Raw genomic sequence first — 9,093 nt, forward strand, 5'->3', positions numbered from 1 at the left:
TGCCCAGCACCCCCCCCCACACCCAGCCCTCTGCCCTGCACCCCTCACATGACCCAGCCCTCTGCCCTGACCCCCTCACCCAGCCTTCTGCCCTGCACCCCCGCACACTCCAGCCCTCTGCCTTGATCCCTGAACCCCCACCCCTACCCCAGCCTTCTGCCCTGAACCCCCCAAGGTCTGGGGTCCCAGACGCAGGCCCTGCTCAGCCCGCTGCCGGCCTAGATGAACAGAACCCCAGGCTGGCAGCGAGCTGAGCAGGCTGGCGGCATAAGATCAGCATTTTAATTTAATTTTAAATAACGCTTCTTAAACATTTTGAAAACCTTGTTTATTTTACAATGGATCGTGTGGTGTGCCCGGGGTGGAAGCTGGAGGCATGAAGGTCGGTAGACATAGCGGTCGGTAGGTTTTCGGTATAGGGTGGTGTTAATGTGACCATCACTTATTTGTACTGTGGTGTCTAGAAAGTGGACCTCCCATGTAGATTGGTCCAGGCTGAGGTTGATGGTGGGGTGGAAGCTGTTGAAATCTTGGTGGAATTTTTCCAGAGTCTCCTTCCCATGGGTCCAGATAATGAAGATGTCGTCAATGTAGCATAGGCAGAGAAGGGACGTGAGTGGATGGGAGCTGAGGAAGCGTTGTTCCAGGTCAGCCATAAAAATGTTGGCATATTGTGGGGCCATGCGGGTGCCCATAGTGGTGCCACTGGTCTGGAGGTACATATTGTCACCAAATTTGAAATAGTTGTGTGTGAGGATAAAGTCACAGAGCTCAGCAACCAGTTGTGCTGTGTCATCATCAGGGATACTGTTCCTGACAGCTTGTATTCCATCTATATGTGGGATGTTTGTGTAGAGAGCCTCCACATCCATGGTGGCTAGGGTGGTGTTTTCTGGGAGATCACCAATGCATTGTAGTTTCCTCAGGAAATCAGTGGTGTCATGGAGATAGCTGGGAGTGCTGGTGGCATAGGGTCTGAGTAGAGAGTCCACATATCTGGACAGTACTTAGAATCATAGAATATCAGGGTTGGAAAGGACCTCAGGAGGTATCTAGTCCAACCCCCCTGCTCAAAGCAGGACCAATTCCCAACTAAATCATCCCAGCCAGGGCTTTGTCAAGCCTGTCCTTAAAAACCTCTAAGGAAGGAGATTCCACCACCTCCCTAGGGAACCCATTCCAGTGCTTCAGCACTCTCTGAGTGAAAATGTTTTTCTTAATATCCAACCTAAACCTCCCTCACTGAAACTTGAGACCATTACTCCTTGCTCTGTTATCGGGTACCACTGAGGATAGTCTAGAGCCATCCCCTTTGGAACCCCCTTTCAGGTAGTTGAAAGCAGCTATCAAATCCCCCCTCATCCTTCTCTTTTGCAGACTAAACAATCCCAGTTCCCTCAGCCTCTCATAAGTCATGTGCTCCAGCCCCCTAATCATTTTTGTTGCCCTCCGCGGGACTCTTTCCTTTTTTTTCACATCCTCCTTGTAGTGTGGGGCCCAAAACTGGACACAGTACTCCAGATGAGGCCTCACCGAGGTCGAATAGAGGGGAATGATCACATCCCTCGATCTGCTGGCAATGCTCCTACTTTTACAGCCCAAAATGCCGTTAGCCTTCTTGGCAACAAGGGCACACTGTTGACTCATATCCAGCTTCTCGTCCACTGTAACCCCTAGGTCCTTTTCTGCAGAACTGCTTCCTAGCCATTCGGTCCCTAGTCTGTAGCAGTGCCTGGGATTCTTCCTTCCTAAGTGCAGGACTCTGCACTTGTCCTTGTTGAACCTCATCAGGTTCCTTTTGGCCCAGTCCTCTAATTTGTCTAGGTCCCTCTGTATCCTATCCCTACCCTCCAGCGTTTACCACTCCTCCAAGTTTAGTGTCATCTGCAAACTTGCTGAGAGTGCAGTCCATGCCATCCTCCAGCTCATTAATGAAGATATTGAGCAAAACCGGCCCCGGGACCGATCGCTGGGGCACTCCACTTGAAACCGGCTGCCAGCTAGACATGGAGCCATTGATCACTACTCGTTAAGCCCGACCATCTAGCCAGCTTTCTATCCACCTTATAGTCCATTCATCCAGCCCATACTTCTTTAACTTGCTGGAAAGAATACTGTGGGAGACTGTATATAAAGAGTGCCAGTGCCAGAGATGATGGAGTGTCCAGGATTTCCGGGTTTGTGGATCCTGGGTAGCAGATAGAATAACCCTGGTCAGGGCTCTAAGGGTGTGTTGATTTGTTCCGGTGCTAGTGTAGGGAGTGTCCTGAGTAGATGATGCAGTTTCTTAGTATATTCCTCAGTGGGATCTGAGGAAAGTGGCCTGTAGAATTTGGTATTGGAGAGTTGTCTGGCAGCCTCCTTCTGGTAGACTCCTGAGGGTCACAATGACAGTCTGGACCTATGCATAGAATGCTTCTGCCGACATGCACAAGCAGAAATTTTGGAAAAACAACATTGCTTGCCTCATAACCTAAGTCGTGCAGAACGCAATGCCATCGACAGCCTCAGAAATAACACTGACATTACAATCAAAGAGGCTGATAATGGAGGTGCTGTTGTCATCATGAACAGGTCTGACTACCAGAAGTCAAGAAAATCATTATTTATTGGGTGATTGTGAAACAATAACTCCACGATCCAAGGATTTTATTCAGTGACAGACCTGGAAACATACAAATTATAGAGCCAGCCACACTGAGCGGCATAAGGGCAGCTGTCGCTGCTACAGCCAGAAATATCACAGCAAGACAAAGCGTCCCTGCGATGCACATCCCATGCGGCCCCCTCCAGTGCGCAGGGCTTCTCATCGGCAGGTGGCTGGAAAACATGCTCCATAGCTTGGAAATTAAGGCGCTTTCTCAGGTGCTGGGACCTGCATGTCACAGCCCAGCCGGTCCATGGGCCTGCTTACAAATCCACCTGAAAGGCTGAGTGCACTTGTAATCATTCCACAAATTCCGCTTTCTTGGCTCGGTGTGAACACAGTCTTCTCCACCATCCTTCTCCGGATCGTGATTGTTTGGCTCATTCTCCGCCCAGAACCTGCGGATCAGAGTGTTAATGTCTCCGTGGAGAACCACAGCCAATTCCTGAGCTCAGTTCTGCTCTGTGGACTCTGTTATTGGCAGGGGACCAAGACACCCAGCAATGACGCGGTGAAGCGATGCACCCCCCAGCCACCCCTCAGAGTTCTCCACAGCTCTTGTGGCCATGGTAACGAAGGGCTTCTGACGGCCGGGGGTAGCACCTGCCCTGCGCCTGACAGGCCAGCAAAGAGCCAAAGTCAGCGTGTGGCTCCAAACGCTGAGCAGCAGCAACTCGGATCTCAGTGCCCAGAACCAGAGCAGGTGGCACAGCACGTCCCAGGCACCCCCGGGATGGGAACGCAGGAATGGGAAGAGAGGGCAGCGGGGGCCAGTCATTAACTTCTCCCTGGCCCTGCTTATGGGCCTCGCCCACAGCCCCCTGAGGTCACTGCACCGACTGCAGCTGGCTACGGCCATGCCCCCGGCCCCACGGCCTCCCCGTGCCCAGCCTGACCGACGGGAGAGCGCAGCGCAATCCCAAGGAGAGCGGGAACCTGCCGCTCACTCCAGACTCCCCTGGCTGCACTGAGTCGACTTGGGGCCAGACCCTCAGCTGGTGTAAATCCCTGTGGTTCATTCAAGTCAATGCCGAGTTACCCAGGGGAGGCTCTGGCCCTGGGTCTCAGTGGGCACTGAACACACACTCCGGGTTGAGGCTCCTGCGCTAAGCAAAGGGGCATTAGCAGAAATTCCTGAGAGGATTCACTGCTGTCGTGGAGCGCCCGGGGGCCTCCCTCAGGATCGGGCCCACTGTGCCGGGTGCTGCATAGACACCAGGGGCCGCACAGACGCTGCCCGAAAGAGCTTGTGACCAATCGTGTAATAAATAATCACGTCTCTCAAGCTTTACTCACCCCCTGCTTGCGTCTGCTCTGTATTCTGTGCCATCCGCCCAGCGCCAGCTGCCCTCTGTCTCCCGGTCAGTGAGTCCAATCCAGTGATCTTGTCCCTTGGTCTCGTTGGAGAGAAACTCCTGCACAACACAGTTTGCAGCATGTGCAGGTCACCCAAGAGAGGCTGCAGGATGCAGCCGCAGCTGCCTGGGCTGAACAGATTTTGGGGGAGAGGAAAGGGCGTCTGGTGGTGTGAGCAGGGCACTGGGCAGCGGGAGATGCGGTGTCCTGCCTCCAACGCTGACAGTGACTAGCTGGGAGGCCCTGAGGGAGCCCTGGAGCATCTCTGTGTCTGTGCCTACATCTGTATCTGCCTGGGGCTAACAGCAGGGACCTATCTCAGAACACTCCCCCCCACGGCCCCCTCAGAGCTGGGCTGCGGCAGGTACTGACGGGCACCTCAGAGTTCACACCAGCCCCCTGCCCTTGTAGGAGGCAAAGCTCGGAGCAGAGAACTGGGTGCAAAGTCTGGCCCTGCCGGAGGGTGGGATTTTCCTCCTCCGAAAGTGCCGCAGAGGCCTGGGGTGAGGGCTGCAGTGGGCACGTGGGGAGAGAGGATTCTCTGAGAGGTGCATGGCCCCTTGCACACAAGCCTTCCAGATACAGGCTTCTACATTGTCCAGCAGGAGCTCAGGCCTGGGGAGAGGGATCAAAGGGGTCCTCACTGGGAAAGGCCCATTGGTTTGGAGGAAATGCTACATGGGAAGTAGGGAAAATCAGAAATGAGCCTGACCCCAAATCCCCCTCCCGCAGCACCCCAGACTCTGGGAAGTTCAGATCCTGGCTCTGTTCCTCTGCCAGATCTCTGCTTTTCAACTGATGAGTGAAACCCTTGAGTCAGGTTCCAAGGCTTCGCATCCCTTGCGGGATAATTTGCCACAAGACACATCAGAGATTTGCAACCTCAGCTGCCACCTTCCACCTCTTTCTGGTGTGAAACAAGGCACTGACCCATTGTAAAAGTTCTTAGGAGCTTCCTGCGCTCACCTGTTCCTCCTGGGAGGAGACAGAGGTCAGGTGCGAGTCCTGAGACACACAGAACTGCTCGGCCTTGTCCCACGGCTTCCTTTCTTGTGAAAAGTAATAGAGGTTCCCACCGTAAAACCTCCAGCCCCTGGAGAGCTTTGTCAGTAGGTAACCTAGGAGCAGAGACTGAGGTGAGACACCCGGGCTAACGTCACAGGGACACACACAGGGAGCTCAGGGTTTCTAGTGCTGCATTTCCCTTCCCCTTCAGCTGCCCCAAGGCCAGGGAACTTTTGAGTGGGTGCTCCCATTAGGCTAACGAGGCCTAGGGTGTAATTTAACTCCACACCAATCACCACAGTGTGGGCCCAGGTGCAGCCACCGGTGATTTTTAATGGAAGAGAACTCGGTGCTGGAGAAAGTCGCGGCGTTGTCAGCCTGGGAGCCTGAAATCCTCCGTTCATCCTCAGCACCAGCAGAAACGGCACCAGCCAGCACTGCAGCTAGTACTTACTGCAGCGACCTTGCACTGCTGCTCGCGCTGCACTGATGTTGTCCAGCCGGATCTGGATTTCTCCATATGCTGCACTGACATTACCCAGCTGGGCTTTCAGCAGCCGAACTCCTGCCTGCGCTTCATCCAATAGCTGCAGAGCTAGAAGAAAGTCACCGCGACGTCAGTGGAGATGCAGAACACTTGATTATCAGCACTGGCAGTAGAGCAGCACCTGCAGGCCCCTGTGTGCCAGGCGCTGTACGGACAGGAGGGGACAGTCCCTGCTCTCAACAGCTCACAGTCAAAATAGACGCGAGGTGGGAGAAATAAAGGATGATTTTCCTGCAGGGGAACTGAGGTGCCGGGAGAGGTGCCCAAGATCACACAGGAAGTTTGCAGCAGAGCTGGGAATTGAACCCAGCTATCCTGAATTCTAGCCCTGTCCCCCCAATCTCCCCAGCCACCTCTTCCGAATTGCTCCCCCTTGTGAGCTGCGAGTGGGTCCCCTGCAGCATGGGGCAGAGCTGGGGCTGCAAGAACATCCATGGCCCCAGGCCGGGATTTTGAACAGCCCAGCGTTCAGGCGAGTTCTGTGCCGGGGTTTAGTTCAGGCCCATTTTCTGACTGGACGCTGAATAACCTGATCCATGGACGGGTTTGTATGTGCAGCCCTGTGCCAGACAGACAGACAGTTGTGAGATGTGGCCACAAGGGGGCGCTCTGCCTCCAGCAATGGGACAGTGGCAGATACCCAAATTATTGGAGCTGCACAGGGAGGGCTCCGGGACTGGGGGGCAAATGGAGACCCAGGAGTGCAGCTCCACTGACGTCCTGCTTACACCAGGGTCTGAATTCGGCCCTGTGTGTCTCATGAGCTGCATCCGTCTTTCCCGCCAATGCAACACTGACAATACAAGGGGCCAAGGCGAAAACTATGGAGCAAAGGGAGCAACAGTGAAAGGACGGAAGATGGTGACCACTAGGCATCCTGCTCAGGAGCATGGGGTGGATGCAGCAAGCCTGCCACTGCCAGGAAGGGAGCTAGGAGGGAGCCTGGAGCAGCCACCCGTCCCTGGGAACAGAGCCTCCGTTGGCAGAGGAAGGTGCAGAGCAGCAGCTCCTTAGACAGGGGGACGGGACCACCTGGCAGGGAAGTCTATGGAGGGGAGCAGGAGGATGCCAGGCATCCACCATCCCTGTAGGCAGGAGAGTGCTCAGCATCCAGGCCAAGGGAGGGGAACTGACCCTGATGCCTAAGACTCTCGTCCTGCGACTTACTGTCCGATCCCTTTGCTGACGCGTCCGAGGCGTTGTCAGGCTGCAGAGAGACTTGGAGCTTCTGCACCGCTTCTTCAACCGCTTGCAGCTTGCTCTGTGCCCGGAGATCTAGAAATCACACGTCTGCAGGTCAGCGACCGAACCGAACTGCAGCTGGAGACCAGCCACGCCCAGAGAAGGAACATGCTCCGAGTGCGAGGCTGTTCTCTATGACGTCTTTTATTTTAATCTTGGACAGCTTCCCTCCCGAGGAGGGACACCGGCACAGCCAAGGCCCCGTTCGGGGCTCTCTCCTGGTGTATGTCACAGAGCAGTGACCTGGAGCAGCCGGCTTCAGCCTCATGAGACGCGGCTCCCTCCTGCTCCTCGCCCGGGCCCGGCTGCCAGGGAGAGCGCCCGAATGTGCTGGGGGGAGACGCGGCGGGAGAAGGACAGAGCCCCCCGCAGGTAACTCTGGCGGGGCAGGGAGTGCATGGTGGCCCTGGGATGGGCACAGGGGTCACTGGGCAGAGGAGATACGTGGGGCGGTCACGTGTCCTCCCCTTTAGATTGTGGCCCCCCAGTACGGGGAGGCACCAGTCGTCTTTGCCACTCACTGCCCCTAAGGAACAGGGGCTTGTCTCCCCTCTCCTCCAAGAGCTCTGCACTCCAGCTCCCTGCTTTCAGCTGTTTGCTGGCTCCAGGGCAGGGACAGGGCAGGGACAGAGCAGGGAATTAAACCCAGCAGTCTGAGCTTAGAAAGTTTGTGCTAGTATCAAACCAGCAGGGCAAGATCTTACAGCTCCATTCAAACTCCCTGGAGCAGGAGATTTATTTGGAGGGACAGACTGGAAACGCAGTTGGTATTCTGCTGAAATGTGGAGGTGTCCCCCTCCCCTCCAGTTGACCTAGCTGGCCTGTATGGAAGTTGGCAAACGTTGGGCATGGAGCTGCAGTTGAACTTACCTAGAAGTATCACAGCAAGGAGGGACGTGGCCAGGGCCAGACCCAGGAGGAGAAGGACAGCAGTGACGATGATGCCCCGTGCCCTGTGCCGCCAAAGGACCGATGTCTCAGGAGGGTTTCCTTGAAGGAGAAGAAGAAACGTATCCATGGAAAGTTACAGCTCAGATGCCATTGACCGAGGAAACTCCTCCCCCAAATAAAATAACTGTTCCGTAACACCATCCTCTTAGGAACCGCCTTTCAGGTGGTTGAAAGCAGCTATCAAATCCCCCCTCCCTCTTCTCTTCTGCAAACTAAACAATCCCAGTTCCCTCAGCCTCTCCTCATAAGTCATGTGCTCCAGCCCCCTCATCATTTTTCTTGCCCACTGGACTCTTTCCAATTTTTCCACAACCTTTTTGTAGTGTGGGGTCCAAAACTGGACACAGTGCTCCAGATGAGGCCTCACCAATGCCGAATAGAGGGGAATGATCACGTCCCTCGGTCTGCTGGCAATGCCCCAACTTGTACAGCCCAAAATGCCATTAGCCTTGGCAACAAAGTCACACTGTTGACTCATATCCAGCTTCTCCTTTGTCGTTGCATAGAGCCTAGCTGAGCTCAGTGCGTAGCTGCCGCTGTCTGCAGCTGCACCCTCCACTTCCATCAGCCCCGTCTCCCTGCCTGTCTCCTGACCCTTCCACTGCATCTCTTATGTGTTCAAATCCGGAACAGCTGCCACACGGCACCTGGATTGCACTGAAACCAAAGGGGATAAACAGGCCCTTGTTCAGCTGACACCTGTACAACCAAACATAAGAATGTGAAAACGGCCAGACTGGGTCAGACCAAAGGTCCATCTACCCCAGTATCCTGTCTGCAGACAGTGGCCAGTGCCAGGTGCCCCAGAGGGAATGAACAGAACAGGGAATCCATCCCCAGTTGCCCATTCCCAGCTTCTGGCAAAGAGGTTAGGGACACCATCCCTGTCCATCCTGGCTAACAGCCAATGATGGACCTGTCCTCCATGAACTCATCTAGGAACTCTGTTGTGGTCCTGGCCTTCACAATATCATCTGACAAGGAGTTCCACAGGTTGCATTTTGTGAAGAAATACTTCCTTTTGTTTGTTTTGTTTGTTTGTTTTAAACCTTCACTTGGTGACCCCTAGTTCTTGTGTTATGAGAAGGTGTAAATAACAATCCCTTATCTACTTTCTTCACACCAGTCATAACTTTATAGATCTGTTATATTCCACCTTAGTCGTCTCTTTTCCAAGCTGAAAAGTCCCAGTCTTATTAATCTCACCTCATATGGCAGCCGTTCCATACCCCTAATCCCTTTTCTGAACCTTTTCCAATTCCAATATATCTTTTTTGAGATGGGGCAACCACATCTGCACGCAGTATTCAAGACGTGGGTGTACCATGGATTTATATAGAGGCAA

At 54.3% G+C, this 9,093-nt stretch overlaps 1 long non-coding RNA gene across 1 annotated transcript; it reads right to left on the reverse strand.

Annotated features, from left to right (window-relative positions):
• Window positions 1–2,347: 2,347 nt before the first annotated feature.
• On the reverse strand, window positions 2,348–5,093 carry LOC120406489. The gene is made up of 3 exons (XR_005599314.1): window positions 4,970–5,093; window positions 3,944–4,062; window positions 2,348–3,045 (listed from the first exon to the last, which is right to left on the reverse strand). It is a non-coding gene; the product is annotated as an uncharacterized LOC120406489 (long non-coding RNA).
• Between the last annotated feature and the right edge of the window lie 4,000 nt (window positions 5,094–9,093).

This window comes from Mauremys reevesii, linkage group 5 (genome assembly GCF_016161935.1).
Source record: "Mauremys reevesii isolate NIE-2019 linkage group 5, ASM1616193v1, whole genome shotgun sequence".
In the NCBI taxonomy this organism is placed as follows: Eukaryota; Metazoa; Chordata; order Testudines; family Geoemydidae; genus Mauremys; species Mauremys reevesii.